This window comes from Peromyscus maniculatus, chromosome 5 (assembly GCF_049852395.1).
Source record: "Peromyscus maniculatus bairdii isolate BWxNUB_F1_BW_parent chromosome 5, HU_Pman_BW_mat_3.1, whole genome shotgun sequence".
NCBI lineage: Eukaryota > Metazoa > Chordata > Mammalia > Rodentia > Cricetidae > Peromyscus > Peromyscus maniculatus.
In genome coordinates, this window is record NC_134856.1 from 99351217 (window position 1) to 99370061 (window position 18845).

At 38.5% G+C, this 18845-nt stretch overlaps 1 protein-coding gene across 11 annotated transcripts in view; it reads right to left on the minus strand.

The window, feature by feature from the left end:
- Positions 1-18845, minus strand: part of Sugct (succinyl-CoA:glutarate-CoA transferase) — a 727080-nt gene that overhangs the window by 276038 nt on the left and 432197 nt on the right. The window contains exon 14 of one of the 11 annotated variants that reach the window (XM_015998704.3): positions 16605-17292. The exons of the other annotated variants lie outside the window; for them this stretch is intronic. The gene's annotated coding sequence lies outside the window, so the exon portion shown is untranslated. Of the gene's footprint in view, positions 1-16604; positions 17293-18845 lie in introns of those variants that run through there. 11 annotated transcript variants of the gene reach the window in all.

The following is an 18845-nucleotide window of genomic DNA, read 5'->3' on the forward strand; positions in this document are numbered from 1 at the left end:
TAGAAAGCAAGGCTTAAATATTTCCACCCGGAAAGAAACATTACTTCATTTAACTATCACTCCTTCAGCCTCCATGGAAGCAAGCACTTGGTTACATGGTAATACAGACCCATGTACTTACATGGCAATAGAGGGAAAAATACTATTCTTGACCTCATGCATCATGTATGTTTGTTGCTCATGATAGAATCACCTGCTTCTAAACAACAGTCATGTTAATATAAATACAAAATGTCATGATATGAAAATTTCCCAGACTTTATTAATCCATTAAATATACTGGTATGTGAGCCATGAAAGGGAGTTACTAATAAGATAAGCAGAAGGAAATGAAGATAACATGAAAAGTATAGAAACTAATAACTAAATTTTAGACAAGGGTGATCCCTAACCATCCCTACATCTGGAATGACCACTGTTCAGTGAAACACATGTACAAGTATTAGAGATAGGTTATTCAAATCTGTTGCTTCTGACTCATTTATATGGAGTTGAATAGTCCTGTTTGCTTGGATAGCTCACATGACTTTAGAGTTGGCTTCCTAGCTATTCAACTTGGAACATTTGGTAAACTTAAATAATTAAATGTCCCAGGCAGCAAAATTTACATCGCAACATCAATATATAGCACCAACAATGCTTTCTATACATTCAGTACTGAGAAGGATCTTCTTGATACTTTTAATATCTGGAGAACCAATCTGGTTTCCAAGGACATGGTATATCCCTGTTCTTCTTTAGATGTTTTTATTGGAATCAGTGAATAAACTTTTAAAATACAAAGGACTCTTTCAAAGTTACAAAGGAAATGTGCAAGAAGCCATGAAGAGGATAAGAAATAATTGAACAGTTTGTTTTATTATTAACAATAACAATAAAGTCACACAGCTCATAAGTCCTCCCAGATGAGACATCTGTGGGGTTCTCGGCTTTGAAAAGAAACTTATAAACATGTCAGCCATGTTCCGAATAAAAAGAAAGTTCCGCACTACATGGGAATGTGATTATTTGTTCTCCAAGATGGCCAAATTTCAGTGCTATTTAAAAATGTTTTTGAGTCTAACTAGACAGAGCATTTTCCTTCAGATGTAGGAGTAACAAAGGTCCCCACAGCTGCTCATGATGGTAATTGCTTATGCTACTAAACTCACAATTTTAGGCTCTCAGACATCAGTATGAAATCTAAATCTTACCCTCCCATGGGTGTAATCCATCACATTTTAACCTTTGTTAGCACAGCCCATCTCTATATTCTTTTCATATTAGAACTTTAATGAGTTGTGATAACTAAGTGATTTTAAAGAGACAGCAGGGGCATAGCTCTGACTAGTTCCTAACCTTACACTAAAAAGGAATTACATTCTTTTTGTAGCAAAAATAAAGAAAATAGAAAAGGAAAGGCAAAGGGTGTATCCAGTAGCCCAGGAAGCTAGATGCCAACAGGGAATTGGGGAAAGTTTCTTTTTCCATGCTCCTCTCCAAGTAGCAATGTGAGGCCTTTCATTCTGCTCCAGTGTTGTCAGCTGTATCAACTTCCATTTGTCATCTGAACACTCCTGACTTTCTATGACGTGGTTCAAGGTTCTCCAGTTCTCCTCCACTCTCATCTCTACTCATGGCAGTAATGGGTCATAACCGCACAGTACAGCACAGACTAAAACACACAGATGCATTTCTTCAGCGCTCCACAGACAGAGTGGGGCAAATGGAAGAAATGTGACCACTCAAATGGACTCACCCACTTCAAACCAAACAATAAATCTCTCACAGGTGTGCCCCCATTTCTGGATTGTGGCTCATTCCAGATACAATCAAGTTGACAACCAAAAACAGTCATCACTGACATCTAGACATGAAAAATAGCCATGAGGTGAAGAATCTCTTTACCTACCTTTACCACAGGGAATAAAAATATGCTAAGCATGAGCTTGTGATAGCAGAGATGAGAAATAGCTAATCCAGGAGCAGAGGAAAATAGATCCTGATATTATCCCCCGCTTTACCCAGTCTACACTCCTAGGCTATTTCTGCCTCAGTGGATCTGGACTCCTTACATGCCACTGACCATTCATCTTCTTCTTTGGACATATACTAAATAGGCATTATCTCTGCTTCACCAGCTACTCAAGGGCTATGGTTACTTCAGAAACCCCTATCCAGATTGATCTTATTTATCACATGAATTCCAAGCAGGATATTTCCTTAGCTTTTTATGGGGCCTATTGACAGAAATGTATCTAACTGTTGAAAAATGACAAATGTGAGCAACAGATACATGCACTCTATGTACTATTCCAAAGATCTGTACATAAAAAAGCAGCCATGAGCTGAAGTCTTTCTACCCACCTTTATCATAGGAAATAAAAATATGACAAATTACTAACACCTTGCTTTTTGGAGCACAACTCAAAATATTAGTCAAAATCACATTCAGAATGTAATTTGAGCTGGAGAGATTACCCAGTGGTTAAGAGCACTGACTGATCTTCCAGAGGACCCAGGTTTAATTCCCAGCACCCACATGGCAGCTCACAACTGTCTGTAACTCCAGTTCTAGGGGACCTGACATACATGCAGGCAAAACACCAATGCACATAAAATAAAAATAAACAAAATGTAATTTGGCTTTTCTCAACAGAATTTGAATGGAATCTAAACATGAGTTGGAAATCCCCACATATTACCTTACTTCAGCATTTACTAAAGATTTTCCCAAAAATATCAACAGGTTCCAATGGATACACATCTCTCTATGTCAGCAATCTTGCCTTCATAGTTCAGAGTGCATCCATCACCTCTCCTTATCAAGTTATTATTTCCTTTAACCTTGGGTGCTTACTTCCTATCTATTCAACTCTCCCACTGCCTCTGCTCAAAGAGTTATCCCTCCACTTCAAAAGATGTACCCCTGCTTCCATTCTCCAAATCCAGGAACAACAGCTCTCATTAATTTCACCTGAAAGTCTGCCATAAATGAATATGGGACATAGTAAGAACTCATCCCTGTCCTAAGGACCATAAGTAATTAAGCTATCTTACCAATAAATATGGAAATGAGCAACTCACAAGAGGGGAAGTGACCATAAAATTAATTCATATTGTATGTAGTAACAATAAATGGATCGAGCATGTTGTACTCATATATTCAGGCACTGAATTCCACATGTGACAATAACAGTTAATGAAAGGGAAGACATTATTTCAAAAGCAAGCAAGATAGCAGGTGTGTGGGAGTGATGTGGACAAGAATCAGAGGGGAAAATGAAATAACTGAATTTTAATTTTTAAAAGTTAAAAAATTAAAAAATTAGCCCAACTTTTATAAGATGTTTACATTTGTACTTTAGAATTATCAGAATTTACTTTGTTTGTTTGTTTTGTTTTGTTTGTTTGTTTTTTGAGACAGGGTTCCTCTGTGTAGCTTTGCGCCTTTCCTGGAACTCACTTGGTAGCCCAGGCTGGCCTCAAACTCACAGAGATCCGCCTGGCTCTGCCTCCCAAGTGCTGGGATTAAAGGTGTGCACCACCACCGTGCAGCCAGAATTTACTTTTGAGACATATTTGATATCATCTACCACAGAACTAACAATGCATACCTCTTTGTAAATTGTTTCTAGATAATTATAAATAAAGAAGAAAGTCCAAAGAATTATCCCAAATTTCTTGAGAACATTAGAATATCTTTTTTAAAAATCTCATAGCAACAACAAATTTACACTTCTTTCTTTGTTGGTTTAAGTTTGTACTAACTGTCTAAATAATATATTGTGGAGATATTAAGATTGCTGTAATACAATCAGGAATTAGTAAATTCTCTCAACTTATATCTAATTCCATAGTCTGTATGCATCTGGTATGGTCAGGATGTATAATCTAAAATAGATATGTTGTAAATTTATTCCCCAAGGCAACACTGTCAGGAAGTAGAACCTAAAGAGAATTGTTCAGGCCATGAGGGAAGATCTAAACATTTTTTGTGGGAAAAAAAAGCCTTCTCTTGCTTCTACCACATGTAGATAAGGCATTTCTGTCCTCTGAAGGATGTGATACATGAAGTAACAAGTTGAAAGCAGAGAAACCTGGCCCTTATCTGCCAACTCCTTAACTTTGGACTTTCTAGACTCTAGAACTGAAAGAAAATAAATGTGTGCCCTTCATAGTTTATCAAGTCTTAGGAATCCTGTTATAGATGCATGGAGATTGCCAAAGTAATCTCTGAAATTAAAGAAGAAAAAGAAAGCTGGTGCACATAGAAGTATTAACTAAAACAGAATCTCTCTGGATTCATATATACACATACACATATTTAAATAATGATTTAACACTAATAGGCATAATAACAAGTCATTTTGACATTAATTATTTGTTTTCTTTCTATTCAGAAAAACAATTTCAGGGGATAGAGAGGTAGGGCAGTCTGTACAGTGAATGGTGTACAAACACGAGGACCTCAGTTTGGATCCTCAGCACCAATGTAAATTGAGATTCTCTCTCTCTCTCTTTCTCTCTCTCTTTCTCTCTCTCTCTCTCTCTCTCTCTCTCTCTCTCTCTCTCTCTCTCTCTGTGTGTGTGTGTGTGTGTGTGTGTGTGTGTGTGTGTGTTTTCTGAAGTTCCATCATGCTGTGTGAGGTGATAATGTTCCCCCTCACCTCCCCTGCCCCTAGGAGCCATAGATTATCCAACAAACAAAAACCTGTAATAGGTATGAACACCCTCTTTTTGAGTTGTTGGTCAAGGAAGCTCAAGAGACTCCCAAAATAATACAGACTATTGCTATTGCCCTTAGTTGTCTCCAAGAAGTTGCAGGTAAGAAAGCATGCAGTTTAGACATAGGACTTAAAGAAACTGAGCTGTAATTTATCTAGAAGACTTCATCCTGAAGACTAGATTTCAGAGCTATGTAAGCTGCCAAGGGAGGAATGCAATTAATAGTCCTATCTAAGCTATGTTGAATAGAAACCACAATGGCTAGCTTGCCAAAATATTCTTAAGGTACAATAGCAGCATGTATATCATGTTGTAACTAACAGCTGTCTAATTGAATTTAAGGTTCACTCAAAAATAAGTAATTCATGCCTGGTACTGTAAACCTACCCAACTTCCCAGTTAGTAAGCTGTGGCTCTTAGAGGAAAACCTACTAATACTACTTTGCTAAGCCAGTATATTGTGTAGCTGTATTCTAAATATCCATCCCTATAACCAAACAAAAGTAAGTCTCACCCCTCCTGAAATAAGCTTCTCTATGCAGCAAATAGAGACTATTACAGAAATATACAGCTGATCAAAATAGAGATAACAACTGACCGTGAGGTACCCAGCTCTAATTTAAATATCTGCATACAATCTCTATACCTGACTTAAAGATCTTGGAAGAGAGGGATGAAAGACTGTAGGATCAAAAAAAGCAAGAAGTCTCCTACAAGATTGTATATTTTAGACATAATAGGGAAAACTATAACGATGAAATATCAAAAATATGGCTGGCTAAACTAGACCTGAACAATGACAGTACCAATTGACACTCTAGCATGAACAGAGAAAATTTCATGGGGCCTTACCCATCGATGAAGAACTATAGGTAATTAATAAGCATTGTAAAAAAGACCTAGACAGACAGACAGATAGATGAGAGATAGATAGATATTACATATATATGTGTGTATATAAATATATGTGTATATATGCATATCTGTAACAATAATTAAAAAATAGTAGTCAAGGTAAGGCCCCATCTCTAGACTGAGTAGACCAGTTCTCTAACCACTAGGCCCTGAGGACACATTCTGTGCTCCTTCCCCTGTCCCCCAGCCAGTGCAGCCTAGAGACTGCAGCAGATTCTTCCCCCACCCTACTCGCCAAACCAATCATTCCCTGTGGCACCAGTGACCACTGGAGCCATAAGCCCACCCTGCAATGATTGAAAACAGGTAAGGCCCCAACTCCAGACTGAGCAGACCAGGTCTCTAGCCCCTAGGCCCTGGGGGCACATTCTGTGCCCCTCTCCCCATCCATTGGAGTACCAGGGACCAGGTAGCTGCCTCTTCCCCCCTCCCTAACCAAGCCAACCATCTCCTGCAGCACCAGTGACCACCATAAGCCCACCCTTCCCCCACTGGGAATAGGTGCTCCCTGAGAAAGAGTCTACTAGTGCCAGCTGGACCAAGAGCTGCTCCCTGAGACACAGAGTCCATCAGCACTGATTGGACCAAAAGCCCTGATTGGACCAAGAGTTCCCACTGGAGCAAGGGTATCAATTGGACCAAGAGAAGCTCCCTCAGACACAGAAAACATTTTCACTGAGTGGAGGAAGAGATGAGTAGACTGCAGTGCAAAAATAGAGTCAACAACATAAATACAAACATGGCATCATCAGAACCTAGTGGTTCTATATCAGTAAGACCTGAACACACCAACGCAGAAGAAGCAGAAGAAATCAACCTTACTGAACACACCAATGCAGAAGCAGAAGAAGCAGAAGAAATCAACCTTAAAAAGGACTTTAAGAGGCTGGGCGGTGGTGGCACACGCCTTTAATCCCAGCACTTGGGAGACAGAGCCAGGCAGATCTTTGTGAGTTCAAGGCCAGCCTGGTCTACAGAGCGAGATCCAGGAAAGGCACAAAGCTACACAGAGAAACCCTGTCTCGAAAAACAAAACAAAAAAAGAGGACTTTAAGATGATGATAGAGGTCTTTAAAGAGGAAATGAAAAATTCCTTTAAAGAAATGGAGGAAAAGACAAACAAAAATTGGAAGAAATCAATAAATCCCTTAAAGAAAGCTAAGAAAAGAAAGAAAAAAAAACAATCAAACAGGTGAAGGAAACAGTTCAACACTTAAAAACTGGAATAGAGTCAATAAAGAAGACACAAACTGAGGGAATGCTGGAAAAAGAAAATCAGTAAACGAACAGGAACTACAGAAGCAAGCATAACCAACAGAATACAAGAGATGGAAGAGAGAATCTCTGTGTGTTGAAGATAAGATAGAGGAAATAGATTCACCAGTCAACAAAAACACTAAAGCCAACAAAGTCATAACACAAAATGTCCAGGAAATTTGTGATACCATGAAAAGACCAAACCTAAGAATAACAGGGATAGAAAAAGAAGAATACCAACTCAAAGGCACAGAAAATATATTCGACAAAATCATAGAAGAAAACTTTCCCAATCTAAAGAAGGAAATACCTATGAAGATACAGGAAGCTTACAGAATACCAAATAGACTGGATTAAAAGGGGGGGGGACTTGCAACATAATAATCAAACCACTAAACATACAGAAAATATTAAGAGTTGCAAAAGAAAATGGCCAAGTAACATAAAAAGGCAGGCCCATCAGAATAACACCTGACTTCTCAATGGAGACACTAAGCAGACACTAAGAGACCATGGATGCCAACCCAGACTATTATACCCAGCAAAACTCTCAATCACCATAGACAGAGTAAACAAAATATTGCATAATAAAACCAGATTTAAACAATATCTATCCACAAATCCTGCCCTACAGAAAGCACTAGAAGGAAAAAAATCCAACCTAAGGAAGTTAGATACACTCATGAAAACACAGGCAATAAATAATCCCACACCAACAAATACCAAAGAAGGAAAACATACAACACTACCACCAAAAATAACAGGAATTAACAATCAATGGTCATTAATATCAATTAATATCAATGGTCTCAATTGGCCTGTAAAAAGACACAGGCTAACAAAATGGAAAGGAAAACAGGGTCCATCTTCTGCTGCATACAAGAAACACACTTCAACTTCAAAGACAGACACTATCTCAGAGTAAAAGGCTGGGAAAAGGCTTTCCAATCAAGTGGACTTAAGAAGCCAGCTGGTATAGCTATCCTAATATCTAATAAAATAGACTTCAAACTAAAATCAATCAAAAGAGATAGGGAAAGATATTACATGTTTATCACAGGGAAAATCCACCAAGATGAAGTCTCAATTCTGAGACTTAAGCATTACTAAAACTTAAATTGCACATCAAACCCCACACACTAGTAGTGGGAGATTTCAACACCCCATTCTCACCAATGGACAGGTCTGCCAGACAGAAACTTAACAGAGAAATAAGGGAACTAACAGACATTATGACTCAAATGAATTTAATAGATATCTACAGAACATTACACCCTAACCCAAAAGAATAAACCTTCTTCTCAGCACCCCTTGGAACCTTCTCTGAAATTGACCACATGCTTGGTCACAAAGAAAATGTCAACAGATACAAAAATACTGGAATAACTTCCTATATTTTATCAGATCACCATGGCTTAAAGTTAGATTTCAACAACAACAAAAATTACAGAAAGCCTAAAATCTCATGGAAACTGAATAATGCCCACCTGAAACACCAACAGATCAAGGGAGAAATAAATAAAGAAATTAAAGATTTCATATAATTCAATGAAAATGAAAGTATAACATACCCAAACTTATGGGACACTGTGAAAGCAGTACTAACAGGAAAATTCATAGCACTAAGTGCCCACATAAAGAAGATGGAGAAATCTCACACTAGTGACTTAACAGCACACCTGAAAGCTCTAGAACAAAAAGCAGCAAACTAACCAAGGAGAAATAGACACCAGGAAATAATCAAATTGAGGGCTGAAATCAATAAAATAGAAACAAAGACAACAGTACAAGAAATCAATGAAACAAAGTGTTGATTCTTTGAAAAAATAAATAAGATAGACAAGCCCTTATCCAAAGGCAGAGAGAGAACATCCAAATTAATAAAATCCATTTCTGATTTTGGGAGACATAACAACAGACAATGAGGAAATTCAGAGAATCATTAGGTCACACTTCAAAAACCTGTACTCCACAAAATTGGAAAAGCTGAAAGAAATGGACAATTTTCTGGATAGGTACCACATACCAAAGTTAAATCAAAACCAGATAAACTATTTAAATAGACCAATAACCCCTAAGGAAATAGAAATAGTCATTAAAAGTCTCCCATCCAAAAAAAAGCCCAGGACCAGATGGTTTCAGAGCAGAATTCTACCAAATTTTCAAAGAAGAGCTAAATCCAATACTCTTTAAAGTGTTCCACACAATAGAAACAGAAGGAACTTTACCAAACTCTTTTTATGAGGCTACATTTACCCTGATAAGCAAACCACACAAAGATGCAACAAAGAAAGAGAATTACAGATCAATTTCCCTCGTGAACATTGCTATAAAAATACTCAAAAAAATATTGGCAAACTGAATCCAAGAACACGTCAAAAAAATTATCCACCATGACCAAGCAGGTTTCATACCAGGGGTACAAGGATGGTTCAACATATGAAAATCTGTCAATGTAATATACCATATAAACAAACTGAAAGAAAAATAAAAAACATCATCATCTCATTAGGTGCCGAAGAAGCCTTTGACAAAATCCAACACCATTCATGATAAAGGTCCTAGAAAGATCAGGAATACAAGGAAAATATCTAAACATAATAAAGGCAATTTACAGCAAGCCGACAGCCAACATCAAATTAAATGGAGAGAAATTCAAAGCGATTCCACTAAAATCAGGAACAAGACAAGGCTGTCCACTCTCCCCATATTTATTCAATGTAGTACTTGAAGTTCTAGCTAGAGCAATTAGACAACAAAAGGAGATTAAAAGGATAGAAATTGGATAGGAAGAATCAAACTTTCACTATTTGCAGACGGTATGATAGTATACATAACTGACCCAAAAAATTCTATCAGGGAGCTCCTACATCTGATAAACTCCTTCAATAATGTGACAGGATACAAGATTAACTCAAAAAATCAATAGCCCTTGTATATGCAAATGATAAATGGGCTGAGAAAGAAATCAGATAAACATCACCCTTTACAATAGACACAAATAATATAAAATATCTTGGGGTGACTAACTAAGCAAGTGAAGGACCTGTATGATAAGAACTTTAAGTCTCTGAAGAAAGAAATTGAAGATGTCAGAAAATGGAAAGATCTCTCATGCTCATGGATAGGTAGGATTAACATAGTAAAAATGGTAATCTTACCAAAAACAATCTATAGATTCAATGCAATCTCCATCAAATCCCAACACAATTCTTCACAGACTTGGAAAGAACAATACTCAACTTCATATGGAAAAACAAAAAACCCAGGATAACTAAAAGAATCCTGTACAATGAAGCAACTTCTGGAGGCATCTCAATCCCTGACCTCAAGCTCTACTATAGAGAGCTATAGTAATACAAACAGCTTGGTACTGGCATAAAAACCGACATGTGGACCAATGGAATCGAATCGAAGACTCTGACATTAATCCGCACACCTATGAACAGCTGATTTTTTACAAAGAAGCCAAAACTGTACAATGGAAAAAAGAAAGTATCTTCAACAAATGGCACTGGCATAACTGGATGTCAACATACAGAAGATTGCAAATAGATCCTTATCTGTTGCCATGCACAAAACTCAAGCCCAAGTGGATCGAAGATCTTAACATAAATCCAGTTACACTGAACTTGACAGAAGAGAAAGTAGGAAGTAGTTTTGAACACACTGGCACAGGAGACCACTTCCTAAATATAACACCAGTAGCACAGACACTGAGAGGAACAATTAGTAAATGGCACCTCCTAAAACTGAGAAGCTTTTGTAGGGCAAAGGACATGGTCAATAAGACAAAACAACAGCCTACAGAATGGGAAAAGATCTTCACCAACCCCACATCTGACAGAGGGCTGATCTCTAAAACACACAAAGAATTCAAGAAACTAGACATCAAAATACCAAACAATCCAATTAAAAACTTGGCAATAGAGCTAAAGAGAGAATTCTCAACAGAAGAATCTCAAATGGCTGAAAGACATTTAAGGAATTACTCAACATCCTTAGTCATCAGGAAAATGCAAATCAAAATGACTCTGAGATCCCATCTTATACCTGTCAGAATGGCTATGAACAAAAGAATTGATGACAGCTTATGTTGGAGAGGATGCAGAGCAAGGGAAACATTCCTCCACTGTTGGTGGGAGTGCACACTTGTACAGCCACTTTGGAAATCACTATGGCAGTTTCTCAGAAAATTGGGAATCAATCTTCCTTAAGACCCAGCTATACCACTCTTGGGTATATACCCAATGAATGTTCAATCATACCACAAGGCCACGTGCTCAACTATGTTCATAGCAGCATTATTTGTAATAGCCAGTACCTGGAAACAACCTAGATGCCCCTCAACCAAAGAATGAATAAAGAAAATGTGGCACATATACACAATGGAGTGCTACTCATCAGTAAAAACAAAACAATGACATCATGAAATTTGCAGGCAAATGGCTGGAACTAGAAAATACAATCCTGAGTGAGATAACCCAGACTCAGAAGGACAAAGATGGTATGTACTTACTCATAAGTGGATACTAGATGTAAAGCAAAGGATAACCAGGATGCAACCCACAGCTCCATGGAGGCTAGCTCACAGGGAGTACCCTAGGAGGGACAAGCGGATTGCCCGGTAAAGGAGAAATAGATGAAATCTACATAAGCAAACTGGGAGTAGTGTGGTGGTGGGGGGGGGAGGAGTAATGAAGGGCAAGGGATGGGGGATGAGAATATAGGGGAACGGCAGGTTCCAGCTGGAATAGGAACAGAGTGGGAGAGCAAGGAAAGAGATACCATGATAAATGAAGACATCATGGGGAATAGGGAGAAGCAGAGAAGGGAAGTGCTAGGGAAGTCCCAGGAATCCACAAGGATGACCCCACTATAGACTATTGGCAATTTTCAAGAGGGTGCCTGAACTGTCCTACTCCGGTGATCAGAAGGTTGAATACCCTGTCATCATAGAGCCTTCCTCCAGTGACCGATGGAAGCAGATGCAGACATCCATTATTGGGCACCAGGCCAAGCTACAGGAGTCCCATCAATGAGAGAGAAGAGGGATTCTATGAACAAGGGTCATCAAGATCATGATGGGTAAACATACAGTGATGGCTAGCCAAACTAGTAGAAATGCATGAACTGTGAACCAATAGCTGTGGAGCCCCCATGGTACTGGACTAGGCCCTCTGGATAGGCAAGACAATTGTTTAGCTTGAACTGTTTAGGGGGCCCCCAGGCAGCGGGATCTGGATCTGTCCCTAGTACACGAGCCAGCTTTTTTGGAGTGCCTATGGTGGGACACCTTGCGCAGCCTTGGGGCAGGGAGGAGGGGCTTGGACCTGTCTCAATTGAATGTTCCAGGCTCTGCTGACTCCCAATGGGAGACCTTGCCTTGGAGGAGGTGGGAATGGGAGTGGGTGGGTCAGGGGGACAGCTGGGGGGCAGGAGGAGGGAGGATAGGGGGATCTGTGATGGGTAATATGTGTAAAATGAATAGAAAATTTCTTAATTAAAAAAAAGAAATAGTAGTCATGAATTTGAGAGGGATGAGAGTATGAGAGAGATTGGAAGGAGGATTGGAAAAAATTGATGGAATTTTAGTATTTGAAAATGTTGGGTAAGGTAGCATATATCTCAGTGCTCGGAGGGGGATGGGTTCCTGAAGCTCACTTGTCAGTCAGCCTAGCTCAACATGTGACCTCCAGGTTCAATGATAAGCCTTGTCTTAAAAAATAAATTAGAGAGAAATTGAGAAAGACAGCCAATGTCAATTTCTGACCCCCACATATAAGCACACACATGTGGATACATTCATATACACATGTATATATATTACATTCGTATGGAGAACATACTACATATACACATTCATTCACACACACAATTTATATTGTTTTAATCAGATTTATAAAAAACAATTTGTACACTTAATTGTCTATTTAATTGTATACTTAATTGTACAATTACTTTCTAGGCAACAAAATAATCAGATATCAGTTTTCTCTGCAATTGTATTCCACATCCTACTCAAGCATATAGAGAAAATGGTAAGCAGATGACTGAAAGATAAAAATCAGAGGAAGAAAATACATTTATTCAGTGATTCACATCTTTTAAAGTATTTTCACTTTCATCACATCAAATTGCATATGAATAAATGCACCCCATTCAAAGCATCCAAGTTTTCCTAATTTTCACATTCACTTACAAGATTTATTCCTAGATTAAATAAGGTTATTGGAGTATTATTACATATGCTATTAACAAATCTTGAACTTGAGAAATGTTTGAAGTAGAGCATCAAGTTGAATGTTTAATATAATCTTTCATTAATCTTGTTTATAGTCCTCTATTTAAATTAATAACCTCAAGCACAAAACTCTAATTATTACTACTGTGATTGTGGTGAGGTTAACACATCTGCAGCTAACTCATTAAAACAGAGACACCACTTTCTTTATTTGATTAAAAGCAATGGACTAAAGTGACCCCAAAAATTTTACCAGGGAACTCCAACAGCTGATAAACACCTTCAAAAATGTGACAGGATACAAAATTAACTAAAAAAAAATCAATAGCCTTCTATATACAAATGAAAAATGGACTGAAAAAGAAATCAGGGGAACACAGCCCTTTACAATACAGACAATATAAAATATCTTGTGTGGTAACTCTAACCAAGTAAGTGAAAGACCTGTATGACAAGAACTTTAAGTCCTTGAAGAAAGAACTTGAAGATATCAGAAAATGGAAAGATCTCCCATGTTCTTGCATAGGTAGGATCAACATAGTAAAAATGGCAGTCTTACCAAAAGGAATCTACAGATTCAATGCAATCTCCATCAAAATCCAAACATAATTCTTCACAGACTTGGAAAGAACAATACTCAACTTCATATGGAAAGACAAAAAACCCAGGATAGCCAAAACAATCCTGTACAATAAAGAAACCTCTGAAGGCATCACCATCCCTAACTTCAAGCTCTACTAGAGAGCTATAGTAATAAAAACAGCTTGGTACTGGCATAAAAACAGACATGTGGATTAATAAAAATTGAATCAAAGACCCTGACAAAAATTCACATACCTATGAACACCTGATATTTTACAAAGAAGCCAAAAATATACAATGAGTAAAAGGAAGCATCTTCAACAAATTGTGCTGGCATAACTAGATGGTGATATGCAGAAGAATGCAAATAAATCCATATTTATTGCCTTGCACAAAACTCAAGTACAAGTGGATCAAAGACCTCAGCATAAATGAAGTTACAATGAACTTGACAGAAGAGAAAGTGGGAAGTAGCCTTTAACACACTGGCACAGAAGATCATTTCCTAAATATAACATCAGTAGGACAGACACCGAGAGAAACAATCAACAAATGGGACCTCCTGAAACTCAGAAGCTTCTGTCAAGCAAAGGACATGGTAAATAAGACAAAATGGCAGCCTACAGAATGGGAAAAGATCTTCACCAACTCTACATCTGACAGAGGGCTATCTCCAAAATATATAAACTCAAGAAATTAGACATCAAAATGCCAAATAACCCAATTTTAAAAAGGGGTACAGACTTAACAGAATTCTTAACAGAAGAATCTCAAATAGCTGAAAGACACTTAAATTGTTCAACATTCTTAGCCATCATGGAAATGCAAATCAAAACAACTCTGAGATACCATCTTACACCTGTCAGAATGGTTAAGATAAAAAATATTGATAACAGCCTATGCTGAAGAGGATGTGGAGTAAGGGAGAAACTTCTCCATTGCTGGTAGGAGTGCAAACTTACACAGTCACTTTGGAAATCAGTACGGCAGTTTCTAAGAAAACTGGGAATCAATCTACCTCATGATCCAGCAATACCACTCTTGAGTATATACTCAAAGGATGCACATTCATACCACAAGGACATTTGCTCAACTATATTCATAGCATCATTGTTTGTAATAGCCAGTACCTGGAAACAACCTAAATGCCCCTCAACCAAAGAATAGATAAAGAAAATGTGGTACATTTACACAATGGAGTATTACTCAGCTGTAAAAAAAAAAAAAAAAATGACATCATGAAATTTGCAGGCAAATGGATGGAACTAGAAAAAAAATCCTGAATGAGGTAGGTAACCCAGACCCAAAAAGACAAACACGGTATGTACTCACTCATAAGTGGATTTTAGACATAAAGCAAAGGATAGCCAGGCTACAATCCACAACCTCAGAGAAACTAAGTAACAAGGAGGATCCTAAAAGAGACATACATGAATGCTTCTAGGAAGGGGAAATAGATAAGCTCTCCTTAGTAAATTGAGAGCATGGTGTGGGAGGGGCAGAGGTGGAGGGAAGTGGCAAAAGAACATGAGAGGTCAAGTAGGGGGAAGGACAGAGAAGGAGAGCAAAGAAAGAGATATTTTGATAGATGGAGCCATTGTGGGTTAGGGAGAAACCAGGTGCTAGGGAAATTCCCAGGAACCCACAATGATGAATCCAGCTAAGACTCCAAGCAATACTGGAGAGGGTCCCTGAACTGGCCTTCCCCTGTAATCAGATTGATCACTACCCTAATTGTCATCATAGAAGTTGTTGGTTTTTTGCGGCACTCTAACCCTGCAAGGAAAAGTCACAGTTTAGTGACTTTTCACTGTGAGAACAGAATCCACTAAAAAGAGTTTTATTAAAATGAGGAGAAAAGAATAGATGTGATCAGGCCTGCTGAAAGGACACATGTGTGAAGGGGGCGGGGGAACATGGGGGCCTGGCTTTTAAAGGCCGAGCCCCACCTGCACACACAGGCCCATGTGGCTATTTCATGCATGCACATAGATCACATGGTTGCACAGCGTGTTTTATGCAACCATGTAGCCACAGGGTCAGGGGTCACACAGGACATATGACCCAGAAATGACTAAGCAGAAATGATGAATTCCTATCAGAACTTTTATCCAGTACCTGATGGAAGCAGATGCAGAGATCCACAGCTAAGCACTGGATGGAGCTCCCAGAGTCCAGTCAAAGAGAGGGAGGAGGGATTATATGAGCAAAGGGGTCAAGATCATGATGGGAAAACCCACAGAGACAGCTGACCCAAGCTAGTTGGAGCTCACTGACATTGAACTGACACCTGGGGAACCTGCATTGGACTGAACTAGGCCCTCTGAATGTGGGTGACAGTTGTGTGGCTTGGGCAGTATGTGGGGCCACTGGCAGTGGGACCAGGATTTATCCCCAGTGCATAAACTGACTTTTGGAGCCCATTCCCTATAGAGGAATACCTTGCTCAGCCTCAGTACAGGGGAAGGGCTTGGTCCTACCTCAACTTGATGTGCCAGATTTTGTTTGCTTCCCATGGGAGGCCTTACCCTCTCTGAGGAGTGGATGGAGGGTGAGGTAGGGGGAAGGTAAGGTGTGAAGCAGGAGGAGAGGAGGGAGGAGAAACTGGTTGGTATGTAAAAATGGGAAAAATGGGGGGAAAAAAGAAAGAAAGAAATGGACTAGACTTCAGATAACAGTTTGAGGTCTTGTCTACCTAAAATATGTACAACCCATGGTTATATGAGCATTCAATGAAGTTAGTGACAAGGTCAGATAAACTTAGTTAACTGAGTCTATATAACAAGATTCTTGGTAATAAAAAAAATCAAAATATGGTTAAAAAAGACATCCACTGTGGCTCTGTCTCATATAAATAGTTTATTATAAATCAAAAATTCTACTATATATTGAGAAATCTTAAATATGGCTTTTAAAAGACTGTATGAACTCCTATGGTAGCTATATTTCATTTAAACAAAATAACAGGAAAATGGGATAAGTCATATAACATATTATCATTCAGATATCTCCTCCTCTTCCACTGCCACCCTGCTTGCTATGACAATGGCACACAAACACCAAATATAGGCAATTTGTCAACTCTGAAAAATATGCCTCTTTTAAGACCAAAATATATCATCATCAATGAGGACTTTCCTAACTCATCATCCATATGTATATATCCATTTTTCATCTTCCCATACAATACATTATTCAATCTGGTAGCCACTACTCATGAAAGTTTTTCAAAATTTAAATTATTTATGGTTAAACAAAATTTAAGCAAAACTCCTCAGTCACATTAGACACATTTCAAGTACTCAATAACAATGTGGTTAGTGGCTTCTTTAATAGACTATGAAAAACACTGAATATTTCAATCACAATCATCATAGAAATTTTGATTGAGCAACACATCATTCCATGTGGCATATATATAAGTTCATTTATAAACTTAATAAATGATAAGGTCTAAGTTTAGCTTTGTTGTTCTCATAGTCTTATAGTCCATATGAAATGGTGAGCAGACATTGTTGATCTATTTTAGAGATGATCCTCTGCTAGGGACAGTGTGAATGATGATAGGATTCCTTAGAGGAGGCTACCTGGAAAATCAATATAAAGGATATTAGAAAAATCAATTATTACTAAGGTTTAGCAGCTGTTTAAAGGGGGGGATCTATGGTAATATTTTATTTGTACTGAAATGTGATTTTATTTGTACATTCATAAATAAATTTGCCTGGGGATCACAGCTAATAGCAAGCCATAGCAGAAGCTGGGTGGTGGTGGTGCACGCCTTTAATCCCAGCACTTGGGAGGCAGAGCTAGGCAGATCTCTGTGTGTTCAAGGATACAGCCAGCATGGAGACACACGCCTTTAATCTCAATACCAACCATAGAAGACCTGGAGTTCTGTATAGATGGGCAGTGACAAGGAGGTCATGTGGTTGGGTTTACAACCAATGGGAAGGCAGAACAGAAAGTCTATATAAAGACAAACACACAGGAAGTAGCTCTCTTGGCTGAAGAGGACAGCAGCAGCAGTGAAGGGTAAGTTTTTTAGCTCTTAGCTCTGACCTCTTGGGCTTTCATCTCTGTATTGGCTTTGTGTTTCTTATTTAACAAGACGGTTACATCTACAGGGATCACTGCAAGTTTAGACAGATGTGAACAAGAGTATTGCAAGTATGCAGCAGAGTACACAGAGCCTGGGACCTTGTGATGGTTTCTGTGCCTTTCAGAGGATCTAGCACATGCTGTTAAGAAACCCAAAAAACAGCCAGGCGGTGGTGGCGCACGCCTTTAATCCCAGCACTTGGGAGGCAGAGGCAGGCGGATCTCTGTGAGTTCGAGGCCTGCCTGGGCTACCAAGTGAGTTCCAGGAAAGGTGCAAAGCTACACAGAGAAACCCTGTCTCAAAAAAAAAAGCACCCCAAAAAAACAAAATGATCAAGAATATGATTGTATAAAGACAAAGAATACAGGGCAATGCAAGGTTAGACAGTCATGGGGTGAAGATTAGAAAAGCTGATAATTAAATCCATACTCTGAAGGGTTTCAGCAAATCCAGAGGTGAGGGCTAAGTAAAACTAAGCCAAGCTGAGGAAAATGAACAGAAAGGGAATAGGCAAAGAGATATTGAAATATATATGGGCTCAAAGGGGGAGGCAGTATCCAAAGGTTAGCACTAAGAGCCTGAAATAACTCCACACTGGAGAGATTGAAGGACAAGAGATTGTTCACCAATACAGGAGACCAGACTAGGGAATGCAGCCAATGTGGAGATGCTTAGTGCTCTGGTTGTCTTTTACCCTTGGTATTTCTACATAGGGTGATTTATCTTCCTTTTTTAAATGCTTAAATGACATGTGGAAGTCATATAAATCTTTTGGATAGGTTGTGGTCATTGGCTAAAGCAAGATAGCAGAAGTATTGATGTTAATATTTTTCAATCAAGCATAAACGTAAAATCTGCAAGAAATATTGGAGTATAGAATTAAAAAGTAACATTCTTATGTCTATGGGCTTTCTTCCTGACACTTCCTGTCCTGGTGGTGTCCTTTCATTTGTTCATTTCCTTGCTTGGGCTTCTTTTCAGCTGGAGTGAACTTCTCTACAAGCTACTTACAATTGCTTAGTCTTGTGTTCAACCCTG